Below are 17,972 nucleotides of genomic sequence, written 5' to 3'. Positions count from 1 at the left end.
GTGCCCCGTGAAATAAGCCTAGCGGGAACACTACTACCCTGTATAGCACCGACTTGCTGACACATTACATGTATCTATAGCAGCCTACCCTGTATAGCACGTCTTACTGACACATAGTGTGTATCTATAGCAGCTTACCCTGTATAGAACTGGCTTACTGACACATCGTGTGTATCTATGGCAGCCTATCTGTATGGCACTGGCTTACTGACTCTTTGTGAGTAACTACTGACATATTGTGTGTAAGTTTAGCAGCTCACCCTGTAATTAGAGATGTGCGGCGGCCACTTTTCGGGTTTTGGTTTTGGATCTGGATCTCCCTTCGTGTTTTGGATCTGGATTGGTTTTGGCAAAACCACCCTTGTGGGTTTTGGTTTTGGATCTGGATTTTTATGAAAAAATGCTAAAAATGGCTACAATAACAGAATTTGGGCCTGTTTTTGCCCCTAAAGTATTATTGACCTCAATAACATTAGTTTCCACTCATTTCTAGTCAATTTTGATTACTTCACAGCTTACAAAATTGTTTTCATTTACTGTAGTTGGGTCAAAAGGGTATACCGAGGTAGCTGGATGACTAAGCTAAGCGACAGCAGTCGGCATCACATACATGTGGACCTTACACTTCCAACCTGGCAGAGCGGCACTGCAGGGGCAGACAGGGTGGCAGTTTAATAAACTATCCCAAAAAAAGAGAAATGCTCCAAAGAGCAAATACAAAGAGGTATCGGCCTTGTCATGACTGGTGGTAGCAGCTTCAGCACTTCTATCAGGTTGCTGATCTCCCACTATTTCCTCCTCCATCATCCTCCAAAAATGTGTTTTTATTTTATTTATTACTTTTATTTATTTTTCTTACTTTACACTGGACACAGCCTGTCACACTGGACACAACCCCTTGGAGACTGGACACTGCCCCTGGACACAGCCCCTGGACACTGCCCCTGGACACTGGACACAGCCCCTGGACAATGGACACAGCCTCTGGACACAGCCCCTGAACACTGCCCCTGGACACAGCCCGTCACACTGGACACAGCCCCTGGACAATGGACACAGCCATCACACTGGACACAGCCTCTGGACACCGCCCCTGGACACAGCTCCTGTACACTGGACACAGCCTTCACACTGGACACTGCCCCTGGACACTAGACACAGCCCGTCACCCTGGACACAGCCCCTGGACAATGGACACAGCCCCTGGACACTGCCCCTGGACACAGCCCGTCACACTGGACACAGCCCCTGGACAATGGACACAGCCGTCACACTGGACACAGCCTCTGGACACCGCCCCTGGACACAGCTCCTGTACACTGGACACAGCTTTCACACTGGACACTGCCCCTGGACACTGGACACAGCCCGTCACCCTGTACACAGCCCCTGGACAATGGACACAGCCCGTTACCCTGGATACAGCCCCTGGATACAGCCCCTGGACACAGCCCCTGGACACAGCCCCTGGACAATGGACACAGCCTATGGACACCGCCCCGGGACAAAGCTCCTGTACACTGGACACAGCCGTCAAACTGGACACTGCCCCTGGACACAGCCCCTGGACACAGCCCCTGGACACAGCTCCTGTACACAGCTCCTGTATACTGGACACAACCCCTGTACACTGGACACAACCCCTGTACACAGCCCCTGTACACTGGACACAGCCCCTGTACACTGGACACAGCCCCTGTCACACTAGACACTGGATATATGTAGTCACACTGGACAATGGATATATGTCACACTGGACTCTGGATATATGTCGTCACACTGGACAATGGATATATGTCACGCTGGACACAGGATATATGCCGTCACACAATGGTTACATGTCACACTGAACACAGGATATATGTCGTCACACTGGACAATGGATATATGTCACACTGGACACAGGATATATGTCATCAGACTGGACAATGGATATATGTCACGCTGGACACTGGATATATGCCGTCACACAGAGGGAGGCACCATACGAGGGTACTTGGTACACTAATTGAGGGTCTATGTCGACTGTTGTTGACCTAGGCACTAAAAATCTTAAAAAGTCACGTCGACCTTTTGCTTGTCTCAAACTTTAGTCCATGTCAACCATAGTGCATGTAGACCTTTTCACTGTCGACCAATAGTGGTTGACCTAATGACCGTTGACCTAGTTATCGTCGACCTACTAATACACTTTTTGACAGACAGCAATGCTAATATTGCATTGTGTGTATTATTTTAGCACAAACTTGTTAGGAAGATGCAAAATATCAGTCACTGTGAACGAGGGGCCTCACTGCAGCGCTTTGTGAAGTGGCCATTTTGTTTCCTGAGGTAATATTTTGAATGTGCCGCAACCTACTGTATGAACTCCCCAGGCATTTGTAACATTACTGAAATTACAGGATTTTAATGGCTGTTTTAAATACTGCAAGGACCAAAGCAAGGAACCCTCTGAGATGTGTGTAAACAGGAGAATGATGGGGTCTCCTCCTAGACCAAGGGGTCTCCTCCTAGACCAAGGAACCCTCTGAGATGTCCTGTATGTAGACACAATAATGATGAGGTAATGGCTGCATCTCCTCATAGACCAAGGAACCCATCTGAGTTGTGTGTAGACAGGAGAATGATGGGATAATGGCTATGTCTCCTCATAGATCAAGAAACCCTTTGAGATGTCTGTAGATAGGAGAAAGGAACCAAGGAACCCTCTGAGATGTATGTAGATAGAAGAATCATGGGTAATGGTTAGGTCCTTCTCATAGACCAAGGAACCCTCTGAGATGTGTGCAGACAGAATTATCGGGTAATGGCTAGGTCTTCTCATAGACAAAGGAACCGTCTGAGATGTGTGTAGACATATTTAAAAAAGTAAATGTACACATGTTTTATTTGACATATTCTGACACTGTAGCCGCCAAGCATTCACCCAGCATGGAGACGCTCCAAATGAGGAAATAACCACAGAGATACAGTATTATTCACCACTCATTTTATTACCCAAATTGTTGTTGGAAATAACACATGATGGGGTATAAGATAGGAATTCTGTTGAAGATGGGATGTTGCCCATAACAACCAATCAGATTCTATCTAGTATCTCCTAGACAATACTAAATAAATAATTTGTCTATTATCTAGACTACTCATTTTTTTAGTATCGTATAGGAGATAATAGATACAGTCTGATTGGTTGTTATGTGCAATATTCCATATTTAACAGTAGTTGAAATGTAGTGGGACGCCTCTACATTGGGAGTGCATGCCACTCCGTGATGGTGACAGGGGTGCATACCACTCCTTGGATGGTATAGGGGGTGCATGCCACTCCAGTGACAGGGACGCTTGCCACTCCGTAAATGGTGACGGGGGCACATGCCACTCCGTGGATGGCGGCGGGGGTGCATACCACTCCGTGGATGGTGACGGGGGCGTATACCACTCTGTGGGTGGTGAAGGGGGGCCACTCCATAGATGTTTCCTGGGTCTCTTGCCACTCCGTGTAGGTTTCCTGGGACTCTTCCCACACCATGGATGCTTCCTGGGACTCTTGCCACACGGTGGATGCTTCCTGGGACTCTTGCCACTCCGTGGATGCTTCCTGAGACTCTTGCCACTCTGTGGATGTTTCTGGGATCTCGGAATACCAGTCCATTGAGAATGGGTTCTCATGCCACTCCGTGGATTGGAACGGGGGCTCTTGCCTCTCCATGGATGGTGATGGGGGCGTATACCATTCCATTGATCGTGACGGTGGCTCTTGCCACACCGTGGATATTGACGGGGTCGAATTCCTCAATGGTGAGGAAGCCTGTGTCTCCCTTGGTGCCGGTGGGGCCTGTCTCTCCCTTGGTGCCGGTGGGGCCTGTCTCTCCCTTGGTGCCGGTGGGGCCTGTCTCTCCCTTGGTGCCGGTGGGGCCTGTCTCTCCCTCGGTGCCGGTGGGGCCTTTCTCTCGCAGGGAGGCGGTGGGGCCTTTCTCTCGCACGGAGGCGGTGGGGCCTTTCTCTCGCGGGGAGGCGGTGGTGCCTTTCTCTCGCGGGGAGGCGGTGGTGCCTTTTTCTCGCGGGGAGGCGGTGGGGCCTGTCTTACCCGCGGTGCCGGGGGCATCTGCCTCTCCCGGGGTTCTTGTTTGGTTTGGCTCTCTGATGGCAATTGGGCCATTTCCCCTCTTGTAGCAAGTTTGACTAACTGCGTCACCTTAATTAAAGATAAAATAGAAATATTAAATAACAAATAAGCTATACACAAATATCCCTTCTAGTCATAATGGACGGAAACACAACGAACAGAGGAAAAATCATTTGATGCGGGTGCTTACGTGTGAATGTGTAAGCGTACGCGTTTGCAGCATAGTGCGGGTATTTGTGTGGCGGGGTGGGCGTGCCTTTGGCGGGATGGAGTTTACCTGCTTGATAGGCAGCGGAAATAGGCAGCCAAGCGAGCCCTTTACGCTACTATACGCGACCTCTCTGGGCGCCATGAAAAGCAAAAAGTGAATATGGTCCCCGATCTCCTGTCACAATGTTACAATTCATTTCATATTCATACGATTATAATCCGGAATCACAATGCTCCGCTAGTAGGATCAGTATAAATATGTGTTACACAACTGACCACAGATATGCAGGTATCAGCGAATACAATACCATAATGGAGTAATGGGGGAAATAAAGGGCTTTATTATTTAAAGCCCATTTATCAGCAACCTCATTTGCAGTGAAATGTGGGCATAATATCGGTGCCCATTGTAACATGCAAATTGTGATTATTTAACCACCAACAAAAAGAAAGGGTTTAAACCAAAATAAAAAAGTGTTTGTGTGTGTGTGTGTGTGTGTGTGTGTGGGGGGGGGGGGACACGAACCCACTGGAATCGAATAACCCTTTTAGCTCATATGGAACGCCAAAAATGTTGGGGGTCATTGGGAACCGGCAGTGATATAAATAATAAATAACCCCTCAGATTTGGGCAAAGACCCCCTGAAACACCCACTAAATTGGGACATAACCGCCTTCTATGCTATGACACGCCCACTTTCAGGTGAGCCTCGCCCCTTAAGAAATCCATGAAGAACCCCAATTGCTCAAACAAAAAGAATGAATAGAAATAAAAGCGCACTTACCTTGCCACTATAGAACGGGACGCAGCGCAGGGCTGCTCCCGTTTGTCTCCTCCTTCCTCCTCTCTCTCCTTGCTCCTCTCCAAACACAATATATGAACTGAAAACGCTGAATAATCAGACACGTTCAAAAGCTCTGACTGCACAAGTCGGGACCAGGCAACAGAATGATTCCTAGTGTTCCGTCCTGGCTCACCAGGCATTGTGACATCATAGAATCACTGTTATGTCATCACAGGGCCATTGTGATGTCATCACACAGGTATTAGCAGCAGCCAGACAGGCAAATATATGTATACAAATAAAGTGGTGCCCATACACTAGTAAGATTTATCTTCAGATCTGGCTGGTTGGAACAAAAACATGGTTATAGATGAGTGACAGTTTGTCTGTTTTCCAACATTTCCAAGCAAATGGTAAACTGTCATTTGCTCTCATCCATAACCATTGTTTTGTTTCAAGCAGCCAGATCTGAAGATAAATCTGAGTGTGTATGGCCACCTTTAGACTATGTGTATGTATAAGCAAGGGCAGAATAGCATATCTCCTACCTGCCTCAATTTACAACCCTGAAAGGGGCAAATATTTTACCAAAGTGGGAGGCGCTTTGCAGATTGGGGCAGGGTTTTTTATAGCAATATAACATGTCTTAATGCTGTTAAGTGTATCAGGCCTTGCCAAGTACCATACTAAAGTTTGGGTAGGGGTCTGTCAGTGCTGCTTCAGCCTCTGTGCTCTCAGAAGGTCTGTTCGGGCACCGCTACTGGTCATGTGTGACCCTGATAAAGCCATTAAAGTGAAATACGCATTGGCGGAACACCTGTGTTGTTATGGTAACAGTGATAGGTTACTGTGTGTGGCCTAGACAGAAGAGCTCAATAGTGGAGTTACCTGTAAGCCATAGGATAGATAGCTGCAGAAGGCTGAATGGATATACTGAATCACCTCTATGCAATATTGTTAGCAAACGAGATATTGATAAAGATATTGCTTCACCTGGTGGGTGAACGATATTGATAAAGATATTGCTTCACCTGGTGGGTGAACGATCTAGGTCTTAAACACTGAATGATACCATTAACGATTTATAAACGGAATGTTAGGAGTGAATCACTGCTCTCAGACCGTCAGTGTAACATCTACCTACCCTGTATATCACTGGCTTACTGACACATTGTGTAACTACAGTATACACGCCTACCCTGTACAGTATATCACGTTTTACTTACAAATTGTGTGTAACTATAGTAGCCTACCTAGTGTTCACTCTAGAAATTTTTTAGGGCAGGGTGCTGATCACGGGAACGGCACATTTTTCAATCGCGAGGGCACATTTTTCATTCGCGAGGGCACATTTTTCATTCGCGAGGGCACATTTTTCATTCGCGAGGGAACATTTTAATTTAAAAGGTCAAAATGGTGACACCTGATCTTCAAAAAATCAGCATGTTATTGCTAAAGTATATAATCCACCTTGTGACACCCGAGCGTCACACCATCGGCACATTTATGCTATATAACCATCTTGTGACACCGGAGCGTCACACCATCAGCACATTTATGCTATATAATCCATCCTGTGACACCTGAGCGTCACACCATCAGCACATTTATACTATATAACCGTCTTGTGACACCAGAGTGTCACACCATCGGCACATTTATGCTATATAACCCATCTTGTGACACCGGAGCGTCACACCATCAGCACATTTATGCTATATAATCCATCCTGTGACACCTGAGCGTCACACCATCAGCACATTTATGCTATATAACCCATCTTGTGACACCGGAGCGTCACACCATCAGCACATTTATGCTATATAATCCATCCTGTGACACCTGAGCGTCACACCATCAATTTGCATGTGCACTGCACTCGTACTGTGAATGAATAGTATGGGTCTGTGACATCGGTCATACTTTGACATCATAATGTCAGTGATGGAGAATGGGCAATAGTGTTGTTGGCACCCATTAAGTATTGCCTATTTCAAGCACATATTCCTTGAGTTTAGCCATGTAAACCTGATAAATTTATGAATACTGCTGGGCTTTGAGTACATTACTTCTGACCACCTGAGACCCCCTGGCCACATCCTGTATTTATTATGGACAATATTTTGATTGGCAATATGCATACGGTGATTACAGAAAATGTGAGAGGATCAATATAATGCAAACAATGCGTCCGTAAATGAAACTGCAAACCCAGGTCAAAATGCTCGAGAAAGCAGTAAAAGAGCTCCAAAGCAAAAGCATCGTTTTGGAAGGGCGGAACAATATTAGAATTGTGGGCCTGGAAGAGAGTGTGGAGGGACCCTCGCCAGAAAAGTTTGTGGAGGAGTGGGTAAAGCAAAATCTTGGGTCAGAGATCCTTTCGCCCTACTTTGCAGTAGAGAGGGCGCACCGCGTTCCATCCAAACCTCCGATACCTGGCGGTCAACCGCGAACACTTATTGCTAAAATTCTCCACTTCCGTGACCGGGATAATATTTTGAGAACTGCTAGAAATAAAGGGGACTTAACTCACAACGGGAAAAAAATTTCCATCTTTCCCGATTTTCCACTGGATGTACAAAGGGACAGAGCTCGGTTTCGCGATATAAAATCAAGGTTAAGGGAGCTCAACATTAAGTATTCAATGCTCTATCCAACGAGGCTGAGAATAGTTACGAATGATGAGTCAAAGTTCTTTCTCAGCCCCGGCGAAGCTGCGGAGTGGCTGGACAGATATCACCCCGCGGGGCGGCAGCTTACTGCATAAGGATCCCGGTCTCTTTGTAACTGTATTAGCGATAATGTTTGGCTAAATCATTCCGCATGCCCGGATGTCACAATAGGCTAATATAAACTACGAAAGCTCTTAGCATTTACAAATGTGGTGTTCTTATTGCCTGCAAAAATATTTCTTAACTAGGTGATTCATCGCGCCCTACGGGCGCTCTTCACACCGGCGTAAGGGGCTGCGCCCCCTTAATTTGTGAACGTTTGTATATCAGAAATATGGTTAGAATTGTATGAAAGATGCCCTGTATTGCAACTTAGGTGTCCGCGAATCGCGGGAGGGGGGGTCGCGGAGGGTGCCGCGAATTGCAGGAGGGGGGGTCGCGGGGGGTGCCGCGAATTGCAGGAGGGGGGGTTGTGGGGGGGTGGATGCTGCGAATCGCGGGAGGGATTGCAGAGAATCGCGGGAGGGGGGTCGCGGGGTGGGTTGCCGCAAATCGCGGGAGGGGGGGTTACGGGGGCGGGGGTTGCGGCGAATCATGGTAGGGGGGGTCGCGGGGGGTGTGCCGTGAATCACGGGAGGGGGGTTCACGGGGTGGGGTGCCGAGAATCGCGGGGGGGTGTGTGTGTGCCGTGAATCGCGGGAGTGGGGGGTGGGGGGGTGTGACGCGAATCGCCACAAGAAAAAATCAACACAGAAAGGTCAACACATGTAAATGTTGATATAAGTGTGGCACTTCATTGGTGTCCATGTCGACACATGAGAATGAATATGAAAACATTCAAAAAATGAAAAAAAAAACTTCAAAAACTCATGTCAACCTTTTTCATTGTCGACCATAGCCATGTCAGTGTTTTCCATGTGCAATTTAATTTTGGAGCTGCCGCGAATCGCGGGAGGGGGGGTCGCGGGGGTGGGTGCCTGTTATGTCATCACAGGGCCATTGTGATGTCATCACACAGGTATTAGCAGCAGCCAGACAGGCAAATATATGTATACAAATAAAGTGGTGCCCATACACTAGTAAGATTTATCTTCAGATCTGGCTGGTTGGAACAAAAACATGGTTATAGATGAGTGACAGTTTGTCTGTTTTCCAACATTTCCAAGCAAATGGTAAACTGTCATTTGCTCTCATCCATAACCATTGTTTTGTTTCAAGCAGCCAGATCTGAAGATAAATCTGAGTGTGTATGGCCACCTTTAGACTATGTGTATGTATAAGCAAGGGCAGAATAGCATATCTCCTACCTGCCTCAATTTACAACCCTGAAAGGGGCAAATATTTTACCAAAGTGGGAGGCGCTTTGCAGATTGGGGCAGGGTTTTTTATAGCAATATAACATGTCTTAATGCTGTTAAGTGTATCAGGCCTTGCCAAGTACCATACTAAAGTTTGGGTAGGGGTCTGTCAGTGCTGCTTCAGCCTCTGTGCTCTCAGAAGGTCTGTTCGGGCACCGCTACTGGTCATGTGTGACCCTGATAAAGCCATTAAAGTGAAATACGCATTGGCGGAACACCTGTGTTGTTATGGTAACAGTGATAGGTTACTGTGTGTGGCCTAGACAGAAGAGCTCAATAGTGGAGTTACCTGTAAGCCATAGGATAGATAGCTGCAGAAGGCTGAATGGATATACTGAATCACCTCTATGCAATATTGTTAGCAAACGAGATATTGATAAAGATATTGCTTCACCTGGTGGGTGAACGATATTGATAAAGATATTGCTTCACCTGGTGGGTGAACGATCTAGGTCTTAAACACTGAATGATACCATTAACGATTTATAAACGGAATGTTAGGAGTGAATCACTGCTCTCAGACCGTCAGTGTAACATCTACCTACCCTGTATATCACTGGCTTACTGACACATTGTGTAACTACAGTATACACGCCTACCCTGTACAGTATATCACGTTTTACTTACAAATTGTGTGTAACTATAGTAGCCTACCTAGTGTTCACTCTAGAAATTTTTTAGGGCAGGGTGCTGATCACGGGAACGGCACATTTTTCAATCGCGAGGGCACATTTTTCATTCGCGAGGGCACATTTTTCATTCGCGAGGGCACATTTTTCATTCGCGAGGGAACATTTTAATTTAAAAGGTCAAAATGGTGACACCTGATCTTCAAAAAATCAGCATGTTATTGCTAAAGTATATAATCCACCTTGTGACACCCGAGCGTCACACCATCGGCACATTTATGCTATATAACCATCTTGTGACACCGGAGCGTCACACCATCAGCACATTTATGCTATATAATCCATCCTGTGACACCTGAGCGTCACACCATCAGCACATTTATACTATATAACCGTCTTGTGACACCAGAGTGTCACACCATCGGCACATTTATGCTATATAACCCATCTTGTGACACCGGAGCGTCACACCATCAGCACATTTATGCTATATAATCCATCCTGTGACACCTGAGCGTCACACCATCAGCACATTTATGCTATATAATCCATCCTGTGACACCTGAGCGTCACACCATCAGCACATTTATGCTATATAACCATCTTGTGACACCTGAGCGTCACACCATCAATTTGCATGTGCACTGCACTCGTACTGTGAATGAATAGTATGGGTCTGTGACATCGGTCATACTTTGACATCATAATGTCAGTGATGGAGAATGGGCAATAGTGTTGTTGGCACCCATTAAGTATTGCCTATTTCAAGCACATATTCCTTGAGTTTAGCCATGTAAACCTGATAAATTTATGAATACTGCTGGGCTTTGAGTACATTACTTCTGACCACCTGAGACCCCCTGGCCACATCCTGTATTTATTATGGACAATATTTTGATTGGCAATATGCATACGGTGATTACAGAAAATGTGAGAGGATCAATATAATGCAAACAATGCGTCCGTAAATGAAACTGCAAACCCAGGTCAAAATGCTCGAGAAAGCAGTAAAAGAGCTCCAAAGCAAAAGCATCGATTTGGAAGGGCGGAACAATATTAGAATTGTGGGCCTGGAAGAGAGTGTGGAGGGACCCTCGCCAGAAAAGTTTGTGGAGGAGTGGGTAAAGCAAAATCTTGGGTCAGAGATCCTTTCGCCCTACTTTGCAGTAGAGAGGGCGCACCGCGTTCCATCCAAACCTCCGATACCTGGCGGTCAACCGCGAACACTTATTGCTAAAATTCTCCACTTCCGTGACCGGGATAATATTTTGAGAACTGCTAGAAATAAAGGGGACTTAACTCACAACGGGAAAAAAATTTCCATCTTTCCCGATTTTCCACTGGATGTACAAAGGGACAGAGCTCGGTTTCGCGATATAAAATCAAGGTTAAGGGAGCTCAACATCAAGTATTCAATGCTCTATCCAACGAGGCTGAGAATAGTTACGAATGATGAGTCAAAGTTCTTTCTCAGCCCCGGCGAAGCTGCGGAGTGGCTGGACAGATATCACCCCGCGGGGCGGCAGCTTACTGCATAAGGATCCCGGTCTCTTTGTAACTGTATTAGCGATAATGTTTGGCTAAATCATTCCCCATGCCCGGATGTCACAATAGGCTAATATAAACTACGAAAGCTCTTAGCATTTACAAATGTGGTGTTCTTATTGCCTGCAAAAATATTTCTTAATAGCGTTGCTCATTCGTACTTCTTTTTTTCATTTCTTTTTTGTTTTTTTTTGGTAGCTAACATAATCCGGTCGAATTGAACGTGAGGGGAGGGAGGGGGTCCCTGGTGGGGTAAACGGAGGGCAGGCACGCCATTGGGTTAGTGACCTTGAGTAATTTGCCTCTGGCGATTGAATCGATAGGGTTTTGTTTTGTTCTTGTTTGTGTATGGTAGTGTAAGAGGGAGGGTATGGGTGTAGGTATACCTAACAGGGGAGGCTATACAGGGTGGGGGTGGGAGCGGGGTATATGTTGTGTTTTGTTCGTTGAGTATACAAGTGCTTACTTTGCCTCTAAAGATGTAGATGCTAGGCAATATACCTCAGGTTCGATGCTGGAGGGACTAACTCCGACTCTGGGGGAAATGTATTACCATCAGAACTATGATATCGATCCTGACATGGAATGTTAGGGGGATAAATGAGAGAATAAAGCGCTCCCTGGTACTAAGACACTGTAGGTCTTTGAAGGCCGATATAGTTTGTATGCAGGAGACTCACCTGGTTGGTGAGAAGGTGAAGGCGGTAGATAGATCATGGATAGGAGCGTCCTTCCACTCTTGTTTCTCCCCCTACTCCAGAGGGGTGTCCATGTTAATCAGGAAAAATGTTAAGTTTGAAACGCTGTCCTCAAAAATTGATCCATATGGAAGATACGTGTTTGTTGAGGGATGTATTGATATGACTAGATACTGTATCCTTGCTATATATATCCCTCCTCCTTTCTCGTTCGATGTGTTGAGGCTTGCGGTTGAATTTTTAATAGAAAGACCCGATAGCTCAGTAATATGTCTCGGGGACTTCAACGTAGTTATGAATCCCAGTCAGCATAGGTGGAATTGTAAAGGGGGTTACACTCATACCAGCAGTAATTTTGCTAATTTCATCCGTGAAATAGGGTGGAGAGATGCTTGGAGGGAAAGATACCCCTCAGTTAAACAATTCTCTTGTTATTCGGCAACATTCCACACTTTTTCAAGAATCGATATGATCTTGGTCTCTGAGAATGTGTTGAAGGTTATTGAATCAATTGAGTATAAATCACAAGGCATTTCTGATCACACTCCGATTGTAATGCAGCTAGCTACTAGACAACAGCGCGGGTTTACTTTTTGGAAATTACACCCGTCCTGGATCCCCCAACTGAGTGGTTGGGATGATTTTGGTGGGCTGGTCAAAGAATTTTATAGGTTTAATGAGGGAACGGCTCAAACTAACCTAGTTTGGGATACCCTAAAGGCCTATCTGAGGGGTAGTTTGATTAAAAAAGTTGCAGGGGTTAAAAAGAAAAATTGTGAAAAAGCATTAGATTTGGAAAAACTAACACTAGACAAAGAAAAAATATATATAGATGAAAAGACCGACTCTGCACGACAGGAATGGTTGATGGTAAAACAAAGGTGGGTAGAGCATCTACAGGTAATGGTCAACCAGAAGCTGTTGAGACAATCCCATCAGTTCTACCAACTGTAAACTAAGGCAAGGAATTGGGACGGTGGGTATCGGTCATAATATTATATCCCTATATGCCGATGACCTCTTAGTTGGACTGGTGGATTATGTTATAAAACTCCCTGAAATAATGGCGATTATTGGTGAATTTGGCCTCTATTCAGGTATTCAAATCAATTATAGTAAATCTCATTTATTAGTGCTCGGACCAGCTGGAAGAGATGGGGCGTTGTCTAGTCTAGGAATTCCCTTAGCGGAAAAAATTAAATATCTGGGGATTACGATCTCTAAAAATTCTAGAGATTATATAATAGACAATGTCGATCCACTCCTGGAGGAATTAAAAAATAAGTTTAAAAGCTGGCAGAGACTCCCACTTACATTAATAGGGCGCGCCAATTTGGTTAAAATGTCTGTCCTGCCTAAGTTGCTCTACATTTTTACACATTCCCCCATCTACATTGGCGATAGTATTTTTAGAAGGCTTGATTCAATGGTCTCCACATTTATTTGGCGCAATAAGACCCCTAGAATTAAAATGCCCACGCTGTGCAGACCTAACACTAAGGGTGGGATAGCACTGCCGAACTTCAAGCTTTATTATCATGCGGCTCAAATGTGTCATCTTGCTGGCTGGGTTATTAACCCCTTCCCGACATTGGCTTTTATGTTAATTTTTTTTTTTTCCTCCTTGCGTTCAAATAAGCGTAACTTTTTTAATTTTCCGGCTATATAGACACATGAGGGCTTTTTTTTTGCGGGACAAGTTGTACTTTTTAATGGTACCATTTACTATACCGTATAATATTCTGGGGAATCAGGAAATAATTAAATGTGGGGTAAAAAGAAAAAAAAACGCAATTCCACAATATTGCGCTGGTTACGGTTTTTTTGGAGTTCATAGTTCATTTAAAATGATGGGTTATCTTTATTCTATGGGTCGTTACGATTCCGGTGATACCAAACTTATATAGTTTTCGTTACGTTTTACCACAAAAAAAAAATAGAAAGTGTTACGGTTTTTCTAATTTGCGTTGCGTCGCCATGTTCTGCGGCTTATAACTTTTTTATTTTTCCACCTACGGACCTGGGTGAGGGCTCATTTTTTGAGGGCTGAAGTGTACTTTTTAATTAATACCATTATGGGATATGGGCGACTTTCTGATCTCTTTTAGCTATTTTTTTTTGGGTAGGCGATGCGACCAAAAAACGTAGTTTTGGCGTTGGGGATTATTTTCCGTTTACGCCTTTAACCGTGCGGGATAACTAATGTTATATTTTAATAGATCGGACTTTTAGGAACGCGGCGATACCAAATATGTTTATTTTTTTTATTTTTTATTTATTTTTATTTGGGAAATGGGGAAAGGGGGGTGATTTGAACTTTTAATATTTTTTTTTTTGAAACTTTTTTTTTTTTTTTTTACTTTTACTACAAGGCCCCCTAGTGTACTTGACCACTAGGGGGCGCGATCGCCTGTACTAGGTTCAGCCATAGAGCTCTATGGCTGAACGTAGTGATTTTATGCACTTCCTATTACATCCTGCCTCAGGCAGGATGTAATAGGTATGCTGACACGGCCAGCACAGGGGTCTACATTAGACCCCTGGCTACCATGGCAACCGATCGGCACCCTCCGATCTCGCTGCGGGGGGCCCCGATCGGCGCCGGAGGGGGGCGCCCCCCCTCCGATCAGCTATTTAAGCACTGCGGGCGCTTTGCCCGCGGTGCTTAAAGGGTTAAACGGCCACGATCGGTGAACTCGCCGCTCGTGGCCGTGAGAGCAGGGACCTGGCTGTAATATACAGCCATTACCTGCTCTCTTTCAAGCCAGCTCACTCCGTGAGCTGGCTTGATTCCCCCGCAACCGACATATGACGTAAATGTACGTCATATGTCGGGAAGGGGTTAAAAATGAGAACACTGAGGATCTGTTAGAATTTATAGAAAAGGCTGTCCCAGGGCTAACTCCACTTCAGGCCCTCTTGATGAGAACCAGAGGGGATTGACCCAGAATGTCATATCTTCCAGCTCCTCCAACTCCAGAACTTGAAAACCCAACAGGGAAGCAGGATATGGGCTTACTATGGGATCACTAAGTTGGGTCAGATCCTTGTGGATAATAATTTAAAATCCTTTTCTCAGCTACAGGTAGAATTTGGGGTTCCACAAGGAATGTTTTTCAGATTCTTACAGCTGAGAAGCGCTATCCAGTCTGAACATCGCAGAGTGCCCTTTCAAATAGTAGAATCCCCTGTGAAAAAGTTTCTTGGTAAGCTACCATGTGGTAAACGGTTGTCGAGATGTTATAGGTTCCTGATAGATCTTACCTCAATAGACAACCTGGAGGACTTAAGGGTTAAGTGGAGTAAAGACATCCCTGAAGTAAACGAGGTCAACTGGGTAAAATCCATGAAAGTTTTGGTCATGGCTACTAAGTCACTTAGGATCCAACAAATTCAGTTGAATATCTTTCACAGGATATACTATACACCAGACCGAATTAGTAAGTTTTCAGATGGATTAGGTAATAGGTGTCCCAAATGTAAGATAATGGGGGGCAATCTTTGGCATTTGATATGGGATTGTCAAGCCTTACAGTACTTTTGGCAGGGAGTGGGGAGGACCCTATCTGAACTTGGGATACCAAGATCATGTATTCACCCTAGTGGACTCCTGTTGGGTATATGGCCTACAAACGCATTGAAGCAAGCGGACAGTTGTCTAGCGATTAATCTATGCGCAATTGCCAAAGCAGTAATCGCTAAATCTTGGATGTCACAAAAGGGACCGGATATCCAGGCATGGTACAGCATGGTTAATAAAATGATTGAGCATGAGAAATATATCTATGTCACGGGAAACGCGGTGGAAAAAATTTACGGGATATGGGGGAAATGGATTTACTCTCACTACAACACAACATTGTAATATCTAGTCATATTCTAGGATCTAGATTTGAAAATGAAACGCACCTGCACGTGGTATTTACTGAATCGTGGTATAGTAACTTACTTATCAATATAACTAAAGGCCCCTTATAGAAATTATTGGAAGTTTGATTTGATGGACCTTTCACCTTTTTTTTCTTTTTGTTTTTCTTATCTCAGTTTTTTGCTATTCTGGTTGTCACAAATATCTACCTATTAATTTGATATTCACTTTGTATTAGTGTAAGCACTAGGTAAATTAGTTTTGGTGATCGATTTTAGATATGAAACACGCTTGGCCATTGATGAGCTTGGGGTGTTCAATGCGAAAGTAGGATTAACTATGTGTTAGATATCGATCTTCTCCCTATGAGGCTATGGTATAATAGATGCTGCGAGTCGATGAGTTAGGACCATCTTAACTGAAACTAGCATGTTGGCCTCTATACTTGAGAATGTACTGTAAGCACTTGTAGTATTTGTATTTGTAACGATTGGTTATTGTCTTTATATGTCTTGAGTACTGTCGTTGTATGTAATGTCCGTTTTCTTTTTTATACACTGTGTTATATATGAAAATTTAATAAAGAATTAAAAAGTCAAAAAAAAAAAAAAGTTGGGTTCCTGCAACTTCCCTATGTATACTGGACAATATTATATGGCCAACAATGGTGGTTATTAGCATTGCACATGTAAATAAACTTGCACATATGAAACAGACCTTTGACACTTATCTGTGATCAATATAATCAACTTTGCCATCCACGTCCCTGACCTGCTCCCAGCCCTCTGGCAGGGGTAACTCTCCGGAGCGGGTTTTATCCCCCATAAAGTCCCCCAGAGGCAGCGCTGAGGAGTCTGTTTGGCCTACGGAGAGGGGGCAGATGAGCCGGGACCCCCCCGACACACTGCACTCGGGCGCATCAACAAGTGCGCGGCGGCGGGGGAGCGAGAGGGCTGCATATCCCAGGGTGCCCAGCTGTCCATCACCGGCCCCGGGGGCCAAGCACTGACTCCAGCCAGCAGGTGTCACCACCAGCAGGCTTCTGGGCTGGTGCCTTCAAGGGGACGCACTGTCACGCACAGAGCAGCCTCTGCCCCATGATCTCCTGGTGCTCACTGTCCCCCCCCGCTGCTGCGGCATGTCAGGGCTGAGGGGGGAGTGTCCACACGCTGCCACGCTAGCAGCTTACACTGTCAGCGGGAGGAGACTTCTAGCGCGGCAGCGGCTATTAACTATGCAGGGCGGGCAGAAACAGGCAGGGCGGAAATCGGCAGCTATAAAAGGGGCAGGGCGCAGTGCCCCGTGAAATAAGCCTAGCGGGAACACTACTACCCTGTATAGCACCGACTTGCTGACACATTACATGTATCTATAGCAGCCTACCCTGTATAGCACGTCTTACTGACACATAGTGTGTATCTATAGCAGCCTACCCTGTATAGAACTGGCTTACTGACACATCGTGTGTATCTATGGCAGCCTATCTGTATGGCACTGGCTTACTGACTCTTTGTGAGTAACTACTGACATATTGTGTGTAAGTTTAGCAGCTCACCCTGTAATTAGAGATGTGCGGCGGCCACTTTTCGGGTTTTGGTTTTGGATCTGGATCTCCCTTCGTGTTTTGGATCTGGATTGGTTTTGGCAAAACCACCCTTGTGGGTTTTGGTTTTGGATCTGGATTTTTATGAAAAAATGCTAAAAATGGCTACAATAACAGAATTTGGGCCTGTTTTTGCCCCTAAAGTATTATTGACCTCAATAACATTAGTTTCCACTCATTTCTAGTCAATTTTGATTACTTCACAGCTTACAAAATTGTTTTCATTTACTGTAGTTGGGTCAAAAGGGTATACCGAGGTAGCTGGATGACTAAGCTAAGCGACAGCAGTCGGCATCACATACATGTGGACCTTACACTTCCAACCTGGCAGAGCGGCACTGCAGGGGCAGACAGGGTGGCAGTTTAATAAACTATCCCAAAAAAAGAGAAATGCTCCAAAGAGCAAATACAAAGAGGTATCGGCCTTGTCATGACTGGTGGTAGCAGCTTCAGCACTTCTATCAGGTTGCTGATCTCC

The sequence above is a fragment of the Crinia signifera genome, chromosome 19 (genome assembly GCF_055691185.1).
Source record: "Crinia signifera chromosome 19, ASM5569118v1, whole genome shotgun sequence".
NCBI classification, from domain to species: Eukaryota; Metazoa; Chordata; class Amphibia; order Anura; family Myobatrachidae; genus Crinia; species Crinia signifera.
The sequence above is the reverse complement of the archived record's forward strand: the minus strand, read 5'-3'. Positions refer to the sequence as shown.